Source organism: Panthera tigris, chromosome C1 (genome assembly GCF_018350195.1).
Source record: "Panthera tigris isolate Pti1 chromosome C1, P.tigris_Pti1_mat1.1, whole genome shotgun sequence".
In the NCBI taxonomy this organism is placed as follows: Eukaryota; Metazoa; Chordata; class Mammalia; order Carnivora; family Felidae; genus Panthera; species Panthera tigris.
In genome coordinates, this window is record NC_056667.1 from 151,354,844 (window position 1) to 151,374,708 (window position 19,865).

The 19,865-nt window shown below is 37.2% G+C and overlaps 1 pseudogene; it reads right to left on the reverse strand.

The window, feature by feature from the left end:
• Window positions 1-17,260: 17,260 nt before the first annotated feature.
• LOC102969547 lies at window positions 17,261-17,740 on the reverse strand (annotated as a pseudogene).
• Between the last annotated feature and the right edge of the window lie 2,125 nt (window positions 17,741-19,865).

Here is a 19,865-nt window from a genome sequence, read left to right on the forward strand (position 1 = left end):
TCTATGCTAGATATCTGCTAGGCTCATACTTACACAGATAGTACATTTGTACTAAAACCAAAGCTTCAGTCTTTTTCTTGGATCTTTATTAAAATACAGGCATATTATAAATGTTGATTGAAGAAATAACCAGAAATTTGATCTGATGTAATATGATGCAAATTAAATTTAAACAGTATGAACTTTATTTGATATTTCTGAATGTATTGCAATATTTTGAATGTTTTTATCAGAAATGAAACTGCTAGGCTAAAATTAACTGACAGCCAGCCTCCGATTTTTCTTCTAAAGCCCATCCCTTTCCTTCAACCATTGACTAAGGAGGTTTATTCTGTATGTTTATAGGGAATATGCAGAACCTATCCAGCTTTGAGTATTAATACTAATCATATAAAAGCTGACTGTCTAAATTGAATCCCAGGATGTCAGTAACAGAACAGTCTTTCTAATTTCTGGGTACTTCACAACACCTTAAATATGCCAAGACTCATATTGTATTTGGTATTTATTTTCTAAATATGTTAGACATGGGATCGTGTTTTAAAAATTAACAGTATAAATGCGTGAAAAAAAGCATAAAGAGTCTTGTTTAATAACAAATAAGCCATATGCGTCTGCAGTATAAAAAAGTCAATTATAAACTTTAAAATAGTTTAAAATGAGTATACACAAACTACTCAGCCATGTGTTAATATAACCGCTTAAAGGATACAATATGCAGACTTCGATGTGCTGTGCTTATACTTAGAGGCAAGAAGGAACATGGTTCAAATTCCTTTTCCTCCTATAATTTTAAGATTTTGCTTTGAAAGAAGAATAGGCTCTGCCTTTTAAAATTGGCCCAGGAGGGGCAGCTGGGTAGCTCAGTCAGTTAAGCATCCAACTCTTGATCTTTGCTCAGGTTATGATCTCACGGTCTGTCGGTTCGAGCCTCACCTCAGGCTCCACGCTGACAGTGCAGAGCCTGCTTGGGAATCTCTGTCTCCCTCTCTCTCTCTCTCTCTCTCTCTTTTATTTATTTATTTATTTATTTATGAATAAATAAACATTTAAAATAATAAAATAAAACGGGCACATGGGTAGCTCAGTTGTTAAGCATCGGGCTTTGGCTCAGGTCATGATCTCATAGTTTGTGGGTTCAGGCCCTGTGAGGGGCTCCACACTGACAGGAAGGAGCCTGCTTGGGATTCTCTCTCTCCCTCTCTCTCTCTGCCCCTCACCAACTTACATGTGCTCTCTCTGTCTCTCTCTCAAAATAGATAAATGTAATGAAACAAAATGAAAATAAAATTAAAAAAGAAATAAAATGGGCCCAGGAGTTTCAAATGGGAGGTGTGAGAGCGGTGGCCTGTGAGCACACTGGTATCTGGAGGGGAGGCGACAAAAATGTTCTTCTACGTTCTTGACCCAAAGCGTCATTGGTATCACTTTTTTTTTTTTACATTCAAAACAGAAAACACTAATTTTCGTTTTTTTCTTTCTCTTTGTCTCAAGTTTTCTTGCCTGCTATCTGTTTGGCTTATGGATGGACAGTTTTTGGTAGGCGAATACTGCCTAAAATATTTGTTTTAAAACAAATAAATTGTTATGCAAGTCTAATAACTGTACTTCAGTTGTCACCATTAAACCATGAAGTATCTATCCTCCTTCTGCTTATTTGATTATCTCAACACATTCTGAGCCCATGATGTCAATCTTGCTTGAGAAGATATAAGTAACCAGGACTTTTTTTTTTTTCTGAAACCTTTCTGTTGCCCACACATAGAAAGACTACAATGCACGTATATTACTAACACAACATGGCGTATATCATGGCTGACATATGTGTACACACACACCAGTTGATCAATTGTCGAAAAACTAGGTAGAAAGTCCACCGTCAGGAGCAGCAGAGTGCATGGGTTACAGCGTAGATTCTGAAGCCACATTCCAAATGTTGAGTTTTCGCTTTGCCCCTATGAGCTCTGTGATTTCAGGCAAATCCCTGGACCCCCATTTCCTCGTTTATAAATGAAAATGACATTGCTACCAATCCCGTGAAATGTTTTGGAGGGTCAGATAATTTGGTAATATGAAGCCCCGATACTTACAGTCAGTGCTTAGTAAATATTCTCGAGGATGTTAAGTATTGTCATTATCACTATTATTATTATTAATTATATTAATTGCCTATCAGACACAAGACAGAAGCACAGGCAAGGTTTAAATAATTTTTATCTATCACTAGACACTTTGTTCTACAAATATGATTCATAGCATAGACAACAGACCGACCCGGTATTGTGTGAGGGATGTAACAAAAGTCTTCGTACTCAAATTTGCCACCCTATCTATGTGAACTTGAGCAAGTCACTTCAACTTTCTGGGACTTGCTAGTCTCATCTATAAAATGAAGAGGTTGAAATAGATGATTAGTAAACTCTTTCTAAACCCAATGATAGTTTTCCTTTGTCATTACTCAGTAACAATTTCCATTTTTACAACTTGATAATGCAAGGTTTTTAAATTTCCAACATAGAAGTGCCCCAAACAAGACATCCATAACTTCTTAGTTTGTGCTTTGGTTTCTTGAGTTTTAGGGGAGGAGGGCATAAGAACAGTCGTATGACTTTCACATGAAGGGAAGGTGACCGGACTTAAAGAACATGGGGAAATTATCTGGGGTAGACGTGGCCCCTAAACATAAGCTACATGTGCTTCCCATCAACCTCAAGATCTGGCATGTTAGAAACCTCCCAGCCAACTCAGCAAAGGAAGGAGACCTCAAGCAAAAAACATTAAGTCTTCTAGAAAGCTGACTGTGGTCCTGAGAATCATAATGTCTTTCTAGCTGGAGAAAAAAAAAAAAAAAAAAAAAAAAAAAATTGAACAATGGAAGAAGAAACCAGACCATCTTTTTCAGGATCAAATGCAGTTGCCAAAACTGTGTGGCAAAAAAGATTTGAATAGAAAATATCCCGTGTTTTCTGTAAAGAGAAAAGAATCAAGAATCTTCTGTGTATAAAGCAGGCTTAATAATTTGATAGATTTGGTTTTCTAAATTACTTAGAATGTTTCCTTCTCTTGCTTTCAAGTTAAAAACCTGACCAAAATAGACACTGAAAAGCACATGCTTTTGTGATAACAGGTAAATATATGTCTTATTCTTTTCCAGACACAGAACCTTGCATAAGGCAGAAGCCTGTACTTTTCAGAAACTAAAGCATATCAAATGGCATTAGAATCTATTGGCTAATTAAGCTTGGGTGTCATACCAATCTGGGTTTGCACTCGACTATGCTATTGTTCTACCTGTGTAGAACCATAGCCATCTTTTCCTTCGAAGGCTCATTTACTTACTGGAAATATAGGAATAATAATAGGGTTGTTGTGAGATAAATTAAGTGTTTCATAGGAGATTATTATAGGGGAGACCTGAGATTTCTTCATGAAAAGAACAGGAGAATGTGACAGAGCAGCAAACCCAGGCTGCATTAGAGGGTTATGGTATCCAGATAAGGGAGGTAATGCTCAGGCATTGGAGGAATAGAGTCTGATGAAGACTTAGGAAAGAAGAATAAATGTACAGCAGACAGTCATTATCCCTCAATAGCTAAAATGGTACAATATTTGAAAGGGAGAATACCAATTCTGTACAATTCTAAAGGCCATCTCTTGAACAAATAAAAGAAATTAAGAGGAAGCAGATTTTCCCACATGTAAATTTGTTAGTCAGGGTCTAGACTAAACTGCTATAACAAAGAAACCCCCAGATATAGTGGCATTAAATGAGATGTGATGGTCAATGATCGGGAGACGCTTTAGGGCAGTAGAAAGTTCTGCTCTATCATGTCATTCAGGTATTCAAACTGGGCAATCAACTTAGCCATCTTCATTATATGGCCCCATCTCTCAATCCAAACTTGTTGCCTTGTTCCAGCTATCATTATATTCAGGATGAACACCTTTGTCTTTAAAGACATGACCTAGAAGTTGTCAATGTGGTTCCCTCTAAACTTGATATTTTGTGATTTAAAAATGGTTCTTCAACTCGTCCTATCTACTTCGTACTGAATACACTGTTAGAGGAAACTTGAATGTGACAACTCTACACCCTGACATCTTATCCCCTCCTTGTGTCACTATAGTACATGGCTCTATCCTTACCTTCTCTCAGTGCAGGTACTACATTTCATTCATCATAATTCAAAGGGGTACCTATTTTTAAGATAAATATAAGTGAAATGTTAATCAAATTGCTGACCTCAACTCAACAAAAACTCATGGTATTATTCATTTAACGTGTATGTTTTTAATGCCAATTGAGTAAAAGTGTAAAAACAAGTGATAAGATTATTTTGTAGCATATATTTAGGTTTAAAAAAAATCTATAGCTACTGCTTTCTTTAACTATTAAGTTATATGAGAAAAAAAGAATCTATTATAAATATCTATTACAAATAAACCCTGATTTTAAAAACAGGTAAAAGTTTCCTCCAATGAGATTATTCAATTTTTATTAGGGGTAACATGGAAAGGATAAAAATGAAACCTTAATATTGGCTGAATTTTTCTGGATTAAAGTTTTGTTACTTTATGACAAAGACATGATTTAAGTCAACAAAATGAGGTAGGAGGGGGGAATCAAGTCACATTTGTCCGATTCTTTCTAGTTATTATTTCTTTAAAATTTGGACCTAATTGGATTATTAAAAGTATAGTCTTAGAAAGCTGACTTTAAAACTAAAAATTAAACTTGGATTAAAACTATAGAGGGTTGGGGTGTCTGGCTGGCCCAGTTGATAGAGCATGTGACTCTTCATCTCGGGGTCATGAACTGGAGCCCCACGTTGAGTCTAAAATTTACTTTAAAAAATGCAGAGTGTCTATATGAAACGTTTTTAGGGATTAGATAAAACAATAGTTGCTGCCCCCAAAGCAAAGGTTAAGCAGCTGAAAACAGGCTTGATTTAGAGTACAACCTAGATCTTCAACCCATCAATCTTGTGCAGTACACAAACTGCACAACCTTATACAGCAGCCCTGAATCAGTTTTTTGATTGAGCAAAGAATTAAATTAAATGTAAATCTTTTCATCACTGGGTTTGTGATGTTTCTAATTAGTGCATTTATTTCTTCCTAATGTAAAATAGAAAATTGTGGCAAATAAGCGTGATTGTTACCTGGGTTCATTTTTCAAAATAATAACAAATTCAATAAGAATTTCAAAATAACTCAAAAGATAGATTCTTCATCACCTACACCAGTTAGGGGAATCTTTGTTTTCACTAGGGCTTTATTTTGTAAGAATCAGGTCTGTGTTAAAATGAAACTTAATGCCATTTGCAACTACGTGGATGGAACCAGAGGGTATGATGCTAAGCGAAATTAGTCAAAGGAAGACAAATATCATATGACTTCACTCATATGAGGACTTTAGGATACAAAACAGATGAACATAAAGGAAGGGAAGCAAAAACAATATAAAAACAGGGAGGGGACAAAACATAAAAGACTCTTAAATATAGAGAACAAACAGAGGGTTACTGGAAGGGTTGCGGGAGGTGTGGAAGGGCTAAATGGGTAAGAGGAATTAAGGAATCTACTCCTGAAATCATTGTTGCACTATATGCTAACTAACATGGATGTAAATTGAAAAAATAAATTAAATTTTCAAAAGAAAATAAAAAAGAAAAAGTTTTAAAAATAAAAAATGAAATTTAAGCTCTGTTACATATTGAGAAACTTATCCTTAGCAATTATATTGACTGTTTCTTCACAATACAAGTTAGTTTACTCATATGAAATCCATACCTTTATTACACAGATATACTACATTGAGAGATGAATTATACAAATTTGCACTTGAATTTTAAAAAGCTCTGTGTGTGTATTTATGTGTATGTACACATGCATGAGAATTTCTTTCTCTTTAGAATAAACAATAGTAGAGAAAATTTGTCATTTAATTCTAGATTCAGAGCTAGGTAATCTAAAAGAGATTTATTTCAAATAAGTCACAGGGATATAAAGTACAACCATGTATATAGTCATAATATTGTAATAACTTTGTATGGTGACAGATGGTTACTGGTGTTCTCATGGTGATCATTTCTCATTGTATATAAATGTCAAATCACTATGTTGTACACCTGAAACTAATATAATATTCTGTTTCAACTATATTTCAATTAAAAAAACCCAAAAATGTCTATTACAAAGACACAGATGAAGTGCAGGACAAAAAAATAAAACAATAAAAAAATATTTATTTCTAAATAATATAGACAAGTGTTTAGAATGAAAATCAAATATTTTTTTTTAGAATTTTTCAATTTGACTGCAAATTAACACATTCATGTTTCCATTGTTTCATATAAAAATGTCGGAAGTACTCATGAAAAATTGTGCTTCATGTGTGATTAAAATGATTTATTTCTACTTCTAATTCCATTTACTTTAATGAAATGCTAACGTTAAAAGAGAGAGCAAGGCTTTAGAAGCTGACAGGAAGTTTAGTTTTCAAGTAAAATCACGGGATTGGAGCACATGCTTGTCTACACCATGATCACTGGCATTTACAGGGAGAAATTTGTGCAATGGGCAGGAAGATTATTGCTAACGCCTTCCAGAGATCATGAGGCTTGCATTTAACAAACATAACTTTATACTTTCAAGGCCAACCTCTGGCTAAGAGTCAGGATATAGCCCTTTGGCAATTAGGCTGGGGACGCGGGTTATTGACTGACGTACCATGAAATACCACCAAGCCTTAGAAGGATGGCTCACTGCAGAATGTGTTAACTAAACAGACACTTAATTGGGACAGTAAGATCTCCTTGGCAAATTATAATATGTAATTTACGCCATTCATGTATCTCCTGCAAACACTCTAATAAAATGGATTATTCTCTAACACTAAAAAAAAAAAAAAAAAAAAAAAAAAAAAAAAAATCACACACTGCTAAATCTTATACGAAAAGTGCAGGACTTATCTCTACCTGTGGCTTTGGAATTTTCATTACCAGTATTCTTCCTTACCAGTATTTGACTTCCATTCAACATTTAATGTGCATACTGATATTTTTGTCTTGGCATTTCCCTTATAAGACTTAGCTTGATAGCTCTTTCTGCACAAGATTGCCTAAATGAGTGGCACTCGACTTGGAAGGGGGAAATGGGTAATCAAAGTGTCTATAGAGCTCTTCTTATCTGCTTCCTACCTCATACCAACTTGCCCAGTTTAGCTTAACTGATGTCTTGTCCTGGTAACTTAGGAACAGGGAAGGAAATGTACAGATGTGGCCATTTTAACCGCCATCAAAATTCTCACTTCGATGAATTCTTGAGTTTCTCACTTCTCATGGTGAGCGGAAGGAGTTTAATTTCTCCTCCCTCTCTACTGTTGTTGGCAGATTTACAGAAACAGGCAGGTCTAGTCCACATCTAGGTGAAGATTGCAACCAGGGTCCTCTCACCCCTTGAGAGCAGAACATTCCCAAGTGCTGGAGCTCAGAGAGTCAGTACCATCACATTGATCCTGGCTGAAGGGAGAACACCATCCCACCCCAGCATCCACCCAATGGGTCGGGCTCTCACCCGCAGGGTTCCAGACTATAGACCTTTCCTTTTTTCTTTCTTACCGAACTTCTTTAGTATATCTCACATACCCTTTGGATTATGATATTAAGCTTGCTAATATCAAAAGTTAATTCACACTATAGTTTAGAGGTTGACCATACTTTGAAAGTTTTATTTTTCCTCAGGGCATCAAAATTTCAAGAAAGACTTCCAGGGATATAATTTCCTAGTTGTCAGAGCAAATGTCTAGTGGTATTCCAACCAATAAGTAAGATCAGATATTTGGAGTGACATTTTAGGTGTTTTAATGGCTCCTACTCCCTATGCCATGGCACATATTAGTTCTGTTTAATGAGGTTCTGCTAGATAAATTAGAAATAAAATATCATTAAATAACCTACTTGTAAGGTTGGTGCTGACCCAGCAGCATGCAAACAGTACTTGCTTCTAAGTCTAACTTTCCCAATCCAAGGTACAAAGTGTTTCTCACCTGAGTAATTTAAGGATCATTTATTCCACAAAAAAGCTTTGTGGGCCTTTTACGGCCTATGCCTGAACTAGTTTCTGATGATTCAAAAGTAAATTATACGTGATTCCTAACTTGGAGTATCTCATGGTTCAGCAGATACAGATAGGCCTGTATATATTATATTACATAGTATATTATATATATTATTACAAGGCAGGTTATAGAATTACTTAAGGCAACCCCTCTTATAACTCTTCCTGTGTTAGTGAGGTTGCTTATTTATCGTCTGCTCCCTGCTCACCCCCAATCTCCTTGTGGCCCAAGATTGTGTCTTACCAATCTTTTTAACTATTTGTACCTAACTTCAGGATATAATACACATTAGATAAGAAAGGCAGATGTATCATTCCATATTATGGATAGAGAAATTGAAACTCAGAGACTTTTTTTTTTTAAGTAGGCTTCAAGCCCAGTGCCGGGCCCAGCATGAGGCCCAATGCAGGGGCCCAACATGGGGTCTGAATTCAAGACGCTGAGATCAAGACCTGAGCTGAGATCAAGTCAGATGCTTTAACTGACTGAGCCACCCAGGTGCCCTGCTAGTGAGAGATTTTGAAGACTTTTTCAGAAACTGTTAAGATCAGAGAGGGTTCAAATCTAAGTCCTTTGGCACACACACAAAAAATGCTCTTACCTCAACATCATTTATCTGTTGACATTCCTTTTCAGAAATCAACCTGATAGCAATGTACATAGAAGCATGAATTCTAAGCACATACCTACAGTCATTTCTAGTAATCTACAGATCACCCAAGTGTAAATTATCTACTTCCTGGCTTATCTGTTAGAAATGATTGCTATCAGAGCAGCTTCCGTTTGCCATCTACACACCTCTGAGCCTTTTCCCTCTTATTATGACTTGCACAGGAAATGCAAACTACTGAGATTCTAATATTAGCCTAGATGCAACATAATTTAAATAATAAATATAATACACCCCAACCACTGCCAACTGACGGACGTCATCCAAATTTAATATAAATGGCTTTTAACAGATGCACCTCTGCATTAAAACAGATAATTTACAGTTTATTGCACTTACTTTGTTGTAATTTACATTCAGAGAATCTGTTTTGGATAGGGGTACTTGAGAATATTGCTGTGCATTTTTCTTTCTGAAGCAGCCCTCCCCCAGGTGATACTCTATAACCTTCATTGTTGGAGGTTCAAAAACTCATGTAGTCTTAGAAGATAAATTTGGGAAATGCAGCCATCTACGTTCAAATTTTCAAGGGATGACTCCATTGTATGGAAAGGCTGGCTAGTGATCTGTTGATAGTAACATTTCTAGGTGAGCGGTAACATCTTTCCAAACACAGAGCAAATTGTAGCTTGCCACAAGTGGCCATTTCATCAGGAAACAATTCTCTAGACTTTCTAGACATTACTCAAGTGATTCATTTTTCAACATGTAAGCTCCCAGGTATGGCTGCAAAAGACTAATCGTAACAAAGCTATAAAAATTAAACACAGAGAAAGAGAGAGAGAGGAGAGAAATAAGCATCTGGTGATTTGAAACAAACAACCGACACAAAACAAAACGAAACACTTTTCCCTCCATTTCTTGTATCCATTTTTTCCCTATCCCATCCGGATGGAGAGCACTACAGGATACCCTGACAGTGGTAGAGACCTCACCAGCACAGTGTGCTCTTCTGAAGAGCACTGGTAGAGTTTTCATGAAGACCTAAGAAGACACAAAGTCTTTTGTCCCTTCAGGATAAAAAGTACAGTGCACTTGACGATGAACCTGTCATTGTAAACCTTCAAGGTTTTAATCTTACACGTAATAGAGTTTAGAACCGATTGTATAGTTTTGCCCAGAATTCAGATTTATGTTATGGTCTCCTACAGACATCCTAAAACGTACTCAAGTGACAAGTTGTCGATGACATATATTATTAATACAACGATTCTAACAGGTATATGTATAATGCAAACCACTTTGGTAAACTACTACAAGAACTCCTCCCATTCGATGCTAGAGACAGGCAGTTAAACACAGAGAGGAACCCAGCTGATTAAGGGTCATCTTGTTCTCACTGAGAAAATTCGGTTATCTCCAGACAAGCACATGCAAATTTTGGAAAGAGAGAAAAAGAGAGAGGAAGAAAGAGAAAGAGAAGTATATACTCAAGGTTCTTTCTAAGGCTATATATTTAGGATGAGATAATTGCCCTTCTGTTGTATGGTTCTGGAGATTGCACAGCAAAGACTAAAAAATGCCAACATATATATTATAATGACACACAGCAAGTTGTAGTCATTAGTCGGGGAATAGAACGAGCAGAGTATGTAACCATTAAAGAAAAAGACAAGATAAGAACCATTAATTAAGTAGTATTTAACCTCCATTTACATCAGCTGTGTGTAAGAGCACCCCAAAACTGATATTTTAGCAATTTAAATAAAATCATAGATAAAAGCTTCAGTGTCAAACCATGTAGCCCTTTATTTTTAGTGTAGCATTTGTTCAACTTATGGAACTAATTTTTTTCTCTTTATTGTTTGCAGAGAAGATTCAGGGAATCATTTCAGAATTTGGTGTGGCTCTGCCACCCTGGGTTTAACCAAGCGGACAGATTCCGCACAGTAAAATGTTCTAATGTGATGATATACCACTGCTTCTAGACCCAGTGACAAGATGAAAGTCCAAGAACACGCATAAAACACCCATGAAGAAATGACAGAGCTTGAAGTCAGTTTGAATAATTTCTGAATCATAAATTCACAAAGGGCGGAGGGAGAAGAAAAGAGAAAAGGAGAAGCCAGGAGGAGGGGAAAAGGGAAGGTGAATGGCTCATACCAACCATCTCAAACACTAAATTTAAGAGTTTTATGCACATTCATATTTCCTCCTGACAGGACTCCAGGTATATATCAACTGACCCACAATCACAGATGCATTAGAAGCTCTGCTTCAATTGTGTCGAGAGGGGAGTGTGTGCCCAGTTTGGCACTCATGCGTTTTTCACTTTGGCTACGTGTATACTTGTCACGTGCACAGCGGTACATAATGGAAAACATGCACTGTTCACAATGACTTCTTTCAACCTTCATTTTGTTTCCCGAGATATGTGCTGCCTGTCTTTGCTCCTGCAGAACATCACTGTTTGATGGGAGCTCTGTAAATCTATATTTAGGGACTGAGATACACCCTTTTCTCCCAACACCCTCAGGACAGCTAAGATCAGCACTTCTGTTAATAGTTTCCAGGTTTGAACTCTGGGAAACTAGGCTACCCCTGGAATTTACTTTTCCCCACAGACAAATACAGCTTGAGGAATACAACAAAACCCACCCTTCTTGATTGGCACGTCCGGACAGAAACTCTTTTGTATTTTTGACCACTGGTCAATATTTAAATTGGAACTTAAGATGGATATGCTATTAAAAATATGAAGTTTTTTTAATTAAAAAATGGGAAATATAATGTGATGATACACACCTAATAGAAAAGGCTGCCTAATGGTCAAACACACCATTATGGCATTTGTATGTCTTGCCTGGTGATTCTTTGTGCTACTATGCACGTAATGTGCCCAGAAGGCCTGTCATCTCCCCCGCTAGACCGAAGCAGAAGCCAGACACAGGGTCTAGAACATTGGAGGCTTTCAATAAATGTCTAACGAATTAAACTGAACATCAGCAGCCCCTTTATATATTCAGGTCTGACTCCACCTTTCTTGACTGTCTTTATCGCTTAGTTAGGAATGCTGAAGAAGATAGGCTTTTCCATCCCTAGAACTGAATGAGGGTCAGGGGAGAAAAACTGTAAATAGAGAGGAAAGAGAATTCTGCAACCAACTCCCTCCTGCTGACTCTGATTCCTACAGGTTCCTGGAAGTCAGCAAAAGACTGGGAGCAGGCTACCTCCACATTGACTTGCAAGCTGAGTTTTAATATTAAGTATTGTGGCAGATATTAGGAAGACCTAAGAAGCACAAAATATCTCAAGAGCTAAGCAGAGGTACTTCTTGTACCTAAGGTGATACATACATTCACATATATATGTATATGTATATATATAGGTATACCTTATATACATATGTGTGTTGTTGGCTTTATCTGAAGCTAAGTTAGATAGGGGAAAAAGGCAAACTAGACCTTGAACAACTATTACTTGATGAGCTGAGTTGGAACAATTATAAACAAGTGGAAGAAAATCTAGGTTTAAAAGCGCTTTAACTGTAGCTTGAAATGGTATGGTAAGCACTCTGAAGTCAGCACAGCTTTCTGGAATGAAGTATGTCTCTTGGAACAAAAACGTTTCTGTAACTCAAATTCTGTATACCTGCATGTATTATTTTCAATACACACTCTCGATAAAGGGTTCTTGAAGGTATAAGGAACCTTAAATAGTACTATGCAAATAAAAGACTAGAGGGCAATTAGAATATGCAAGTTTGTCATTTCTGCTTTAAAAAGAAATGTCAGAAATATGATATCTGTAACGATCTGACTTCCTGAAAGGAATCCGATTGCAGATAAAGGAGCTTTGCTCTAGAAGCAAGGGACGTATAGCTTGAAAAATATTGATTTATATCGAACACTTAGAATCACATTAAACATCACTCCCCCAGAAATATCAAGTTAATTATTGATAAACACTCTGATGTTACCATCAGGCTCAATAGCCAGGAGCTCAAGTTCTGTTTCTTGGTGACCTTCTACATCAATAGCTATTCAAATGTACAGGTAGCTTCCATTTGAAGTTTTATTTATTTTGCTTTACATTTCGCCTCCTTCATAAGAGAGCACAAGGCCATTCTTACCTGCACCGTTCCACAATGGTTACCTGGCACACATTACAAGCACATGGCCTGTGGACCAAATATAGCACACTGCTGTTTCGCTTTGGCTTCCAGGTGTTCGAAATGTGCGGATATCTTTAGGTCTGAATACGTTATCCAGTTTGCGACTGTTCTTACCGCTCCCTATTGTTTTTACCCACGTACTTACAATTAACTTATGGATCCTTGTAGACATTTGAGCTGGTAAGCTCTAGCTTAGAGCTTGGACTTCCCCCTGATGCAAGGAATATTATTTATTCCATGCTATTCTTTACTCCACACTGGTCTATCCTTCACTTGACCGGTTTGGTGTAGCACTAAGTTTTTTTCAGGCATTCATTCATTGTTTGTTCAGCTGCTTCTAAATGCCAAGTTCTGTCCTGGGCACTCGTGACAAGGTAGTGCCTGCTGGCGATACATCGTGCCTGCTCTCACAGAGCTTCTATTCCAGCTCAGTGGCGACGAGAGGGGACGTTGACATCAAATAAGTACATTCAAGTGATGACAAGTATTATGTAGAGAAAAATGAAAAGGAAGGAGCTCAAGCATCACAGGGGATGCTACTTTCTACAGGGGACCAGGAATGTTCTCTCTGATGAGGTGGCATCTTAGCACACACCTGAATGAAGTGATAAACACGCAGATATTCGGGACAAGAGCTTTCCAAGCAAACACAGATCTCCTCTTAGAGAAAGCTCTATCTTCACTTAAACATGTGAGAACTTGTACCTCTAGCATACTTTTTGGTTGTCTTAGCTGAGGATCGAAGAAAACTGATAGCAGTTTTATGCTTAATTTCGTCATAATTTCTGTACTTGGTTTTTTTGAAACCGAGTAGAAAATAAATCAGTACTTTTCAAACACTTCTTTCAAGATTGCAACTTGACTCGATGCTTCTGCTATAACTGAAACAATGCCAATAGAATTTAGCTACTCTGGAGGAAAACGTCTATTGAAAAAAAGCTACTTATAGAAAACCCTTTTACCAAAACTCCCAAGGTTACTTTGAACAGTAACAATAATGACTAACAGACAATGGCACGATGATGTTAAAAAATGATAGGGGCACCTGGGTGGCTCAGTCGGTTAAGCGTGTGACTTCAGCTCAGGTCATGATCTCACTCACGGCTTGTAAGTTCGAGCCCCACATCAGGCTCTGTGCTGAAAAATATTGAAGGTATAAGAAAGGCACAGAGCCTGGAGCTCACTTCAGAATCTGTGTCTCCCTCTTTCTCTGCCCCTCCCTTGCTCACGCTCTGTCTCTCTCAAAAATAAACATCAAGACACTGTGATATTGATTTCAGGGTAGACAAATAGACTTCAAAAATGATATATTTCCTTTGTGAGTATTGTTAAAAATAATACAATAAATGAACATTCTATATACTCTCAAAAAAGGGAGTAAGTAATCGTTGTAAATGAATAATTAAGGAAGTAGAATTTTTGTTTTTTTAAAAATAGCAATTATTTTAGAACTTTTACGAGATTTAAGAGATTATCTTCATCAATGTCGTCTTTTGTTTTTTTAAAGTATTTATTTATTTATTTTTGAGAGAGAGAACGAACGTGTGTGTGTGTGTGTGCGTGTGTGTGTGTGTGTGTGTGTGCAGTTGTGGAGGTGGGGCAGAGAGGAAGAGAGAGAATCCCAAGTGGACTCTGTGCTATGAGCACAGGGACTTCATCTCACAAACCGTGAGCCTCAGGTACTCAATTTCCTTTTGGCCATTAAGAAAACTAAAACACTAGGGAGTACATGGCTTGTCCAAGGACAAGGAGCCATTGATTTGGTCAAGCTGGAACCTGAATTTATGGTTCTTAATTTGTAGACTAGTACCCTTATTCCCTACATACCACATTCTACTACTGAATTAAAATAAATAAATAAATAAATACTACTATGATACTTGTTATTTTTCAGGTTATGGGCTAATCCCCAATGACTGTAAAGAGCTCAACATTTTTTTAGTGTGTCCACCAAGCCTTGCCCTCCGTGACTACAGGAATGTGAGAGCATGTTCTATCAGGAAGGCTGTTTTCCTCAATACTAACACGGCTGTAACTCTCTGAGCCAAACACCCTGAGCCCTGGTTCGTGATTGGGAAGAGGTAGATTAATTTAGGACCTTCACCAGTGCTTTAAAAAGGCATCAGTGGGGCCTGTTGGATTAGAAGGATGAGACCTAGGATTCAACACTCATTAGGGTAGAGTCTCAACCCTGTTCTGGATCTTTGCAGATGGCAATCATAGAAAACAGGAAACTAAATATCTGCCACCTGGCTAGGTTTATGTGAAATCATTGGATTAATCAATCCAGTCTGATCCCCAGCTTGTGTATGTTTATTCATCATTTTACCACTACAAGAACATCCATCAATGATTTCTTTGCTCATTTTATTTTTAAGTGAAAAACGTTTCTAAGAAATAATATCTTGAAATATATTAGCTGAGAGTCAGTTATAAAAATAGCAATATAGAAGTAATTTTAAATAGTTCTTCCAGTTAGTTTGATTTTCAAGAGTAACCTAAAATAATTTAGGCACTTGTTTTGCTTAGCCTAAAATTAAGTTATTGATTACTAAAAATTCTTACCACCATACAAGATGTTACTGAAATATGCTATATTGTACTATCAACATAATAGCATGTTATTACTCTTTGCACAGTCCCCATGAGTGACGCAAATTGTCCAAGCCATGAGTTTGAATTTCTATATTGTAAACTAAAGGAAATGTACCAGTTGTGGATCTTGGCGTAGGTTCAGCTTAGTTCAACCAACATATATTGAGGCCCTACTAAATCCTAAGCATAGGTAATGAAAATACAATTAAGAAATAAACCTTAACTCAAAGAACTTAGATTTAATTTAGAGTTTCAGTCAGAGGTCAGAGACTCAATAATCCTATATTTGTTTATATTTTATTTAGGTTGCAGTAAATATCATCCATCCAGAACTAATCCCACGGCAAAGGCCTTATGCCTTAGGAACAGGTTATGGACCCATACAATCCCAAACATTTGAAGAAAGTGAAACACTATGTTCTGAGGAGGACATTTGGAGGAGAAGGGCTAGTTTGTACATAGTGGGATGTCAATAAAATTCTGATGATTCAACAGTAACTCAGCTCTTTTGTTTTGGGACCCAAGGAAGATATCTCTCACAGTGAAAAGCCTCCAGCGGTATCAGGAATCTCCATGCTGCTCCCTGCCCAACACATCAGGCCACGAGGTTTTATGCTACCATCATGGCAAGGGATTCTGACATTCAAGTGCTGCAGAAGAGACTAGGAAGGGAACAGGATTCTGTGCAGTTCTATCAGCAGTGAAATCGTAAGTGCCTGGCAGTTGAATGTAAGAGCCATTTGAAATCAGACATTGCTAATTTGGGAATAGTCTAAACACAAACTTTACAAACATTCATAAGATTCATGTTAAGTTTTAGGGCATACCCTTATCTTCTGTACCAAGCAGAACATTACAACTTGAGATATGACTTATTCTAGAAATTAAACTATAAGAAGAAATAGCCAACTCCCAACTTCTAAAGGGAAATTGTAACATTTACAAAAGTTTAGATTAAAAAACAAAGCTTAGTTTGAATATATTTTTAAAACCAAACAAGCAACAACTTTAAGAAATTCGTAAGACAGCCTCTTAAATTGAAAAATAGGATGGACGAGAGATGAAATATTAAGTAATGTTCTTTTGCTCCAAATAATTTTTTTAAGTATTTGTGGTTTGGGGAAAGAGGCAATAATTGCTTTACTGAAATAATTGCTTTACTTTGTTAAAAATCTGTACATATATATTTTGATATTTCTAAAAGCGATGTATATAATGCATACGATTAGATTCCATTAATAATAAAATCTAAAGGAAATCTACTCAAGTATAAAAGCTTTACACTTGTTTTCTAAATGATAATGTCTTGAAGATTCTGAGTTATGTCAAATATCCTGAAATTGTAGATCAATGATATGAATATTCAATTAACATTTGTGATGATGAGATATGGCCTAACTGTTTGAACATATATGGACAAAAAATCAGATATAATATAAAATGATATTTAAAGTATTAATATAAATATAATATGAAATACTAGAAAATAGTAAAATTGGAGTCTACAATCCAGTTCCTCCACTTTATTATTATTATTATTATTTTTGCTTAGTTTTTATTTCATATTTATTTTATTTTATTTTAACTCTGCAATCCAGGTAGATGTGGAGGGGAGTAAGGAAAATATGGAACCCATAGAACTCCAGCAACAGCACAAAGATTATAGGATATTTTGAGCGGATGGGGGGGAGGGGGAGGGGTGGTCTTCTGAGCTGTAGAAGGAACGGTCTGGTAGTTAACATAACACAAGTCAAATTTATTAAATTTGTCCACAGTCAGCCCTGGTGATCTTGCTGGTCTTGCCATTCCTGGACCCAAAGCGTTCCATGGCTTCCTTAATATCCACACTGTCTTACACCTTGCCAAAGGCCATGTGCTTGCCCTCCAACCACTCAGTCCTGGCAGATGAAAAATTGGGAACCATTTTTATCGGGTCCAGCATTTGCCATGGACAAGGTGCCAGGACCCGTGTGCTTCAGGATGAAATTCTCATCATCAAATTTCTCCCCATAGGTAGACTTGCCACCAGGGCTCTTAGGGTGTGTGAGGTCACCACCTTGGCACATAAATCCCAGAATAATCCTGTGAAAGCAGGAAGCTTTATAACCCGATCCTTTCTTCCCAGTGCTCAGTGCACAAAAGTTCTCTGCCGTCTTTGGAACTTTGGAAACAGCTAGGAGACTCTGCCCAAGGGGTCACTGTCCAGGACAACGTCTAAGAGCACGGGGGGATTGACCATGGCTGGGCAGCACAGGTGGCGGCAAAGGCAAGGCCCAGTTCCTTCACTTTGAAATTGAAGACCTCGAAGCCAGGTAATTTCTCTCATTCACTTTGACAGAATTATAAAATTCGCTGATGGAACAAAACTCAGCTTTTGCTGATGTTTACCACTAAAATGTGCCACCTCTGATTAGAGTACTGGGGTCAAAGAGTAAACTACTAATTAGTCCATGCTTTACTCAAAAATAATAACATTTTTTTAGAATTTTCTAATAAGAATTTCTTTAAACATAATAGGTGTCAGTGGTAAGAAGTAAGAAACAAGAAGTAAGAGCAAGAAGTTTCTAGAAGAAGGAAAGGAAGGAGAAAGCAGAGGAAAATTTAATCTGCTTCAGTAGTTTGACCAATGCTGGGCCTCTCAAAAATTTAGCTTTGGGTCACTCAATTCAGACATTCTATCCATGATGCTAATTCAGTTAGAAACAATGATGGTCGGTGAGTGGAAAATCCTCAATATTGATTGAGACGGGATTTTTTTGAAGCGTTAAGTTTTATATCTAGTAAACATTGTAGAAGATAAGCTAATTTTGATGTGGGTAGATTGAATTAAAGTCCATAGGGGCTAGCATATTGAAAGAAAAATGAATTACCATATTTTGGAGGTTGTTTTCAGTTGGCAGTGGTGGAATTTGTAGCCACAGCAAAGACCCAGGGTAGGAGGGAGAAAAAGCACGATGTGAGATAGCATCTCCCAAACTAGCCCTATCGCAATAGATTCTGTTTCCAGCCTCTCTCTGACCCCAATGTTACCCTCAAATCCCACTCAGCTTCCATGCCGAGTTTTTTATTCTGCCGCTGTTTTCTCTCTACATAGTTTCTTTCCAAACCAACATCCACGTTCCACTCATCAACCACTGCTTTAGAAAGCTTCAGGCTGGATGGGCAGGCATCAAGTGCTGGCAGGTGGTGTAGCTGTTAGCCAGCCTTGTGTATCACAAGAGATCTGATGCTATCAAATTCCTTTTCCCCCAAAGACTAAAGAGAGCAAGCCTTTGTGAGCATGCAGGAGGGGGATGAAAACAGTTTGTCTCCTGAGCGGCCAGCCTTTGTCATATTACAAATGAAATCACTTTGGAAATTTAGAGAATTAATATCATAATGAAGACGGTAGTACCCATTAGGGTGGTCTAATGTTGCTCTGGAGAAATGTGATGGATGCCCAGTGGCTGCAAACCCTTATTTGCAGAGAGTCACCTCTGCAGTTGCCATTATTAGGAAGATGTCTGAAGCAAAGGATCAGACACAACCATTGCAAGATGAGATAGTGTTTGACTGGTTTCCAGGGAACCGAAGGATACAAGCTTAGTTGTACCTGTCACTATGGCTCCCAGCATTTTTCCCCCTTAATGTCTTTTTTAGCTGTAGGAAGTTTCTCTTTAAAGATTCAGTGCTTTGCTAATGGCATAAAGTGAGTAATGGGGAGCATATAAAAATGTTATATAGATTACAAATGGATTCGGTCTATTTTAAGACAATGTGTGCCAGCCCTAAAGGACAATTTTATTTGGCTTTACTTTTCTCTTGAAAATAAATTTAGCCAAACATTCTGAAACGGACACACCACTGGCATCCTTACGTTCATTTAGTTTTCTATGTAAAATATCACTGGCTTCCCATGGCAATAAACGTGCCTACCCCAAATCTGATCTGCATTTGCTGCTCTTTTCTGCGCTAAACCCTAGAATACAATGCTTCCGGGAATTACCGTAAAATCTAATTGAATCATCGTTTCTGATACCCAAATGTCTCTACCTCTTGAACTGCTTTCCAGTGACATTGGTATACATAACAGGAAATGAGAGTTTTCCAAAACCCCATCTCAATTCCAGATTAGATGAAAAAGAAGGATAATTTCCCTGAGAAAACTTTGGAATGGTGTAGAAGAAGGGAAAGGCTAAATATTTAAAGATTTCCTGGAAAGTAAGATTATGCCCATTTTTCTTCCCATTCACAGCTAGTCCTTTTGTGTCTCAGATCTGAATATAAATTCAATTTGTATTTCTTATTCCTGTGCCTGCCATTTACCGAGTAACATCTCTTCTCTGCAATGTTTTTCTTCCAATATCTCTCTCTTTTCAAAACAG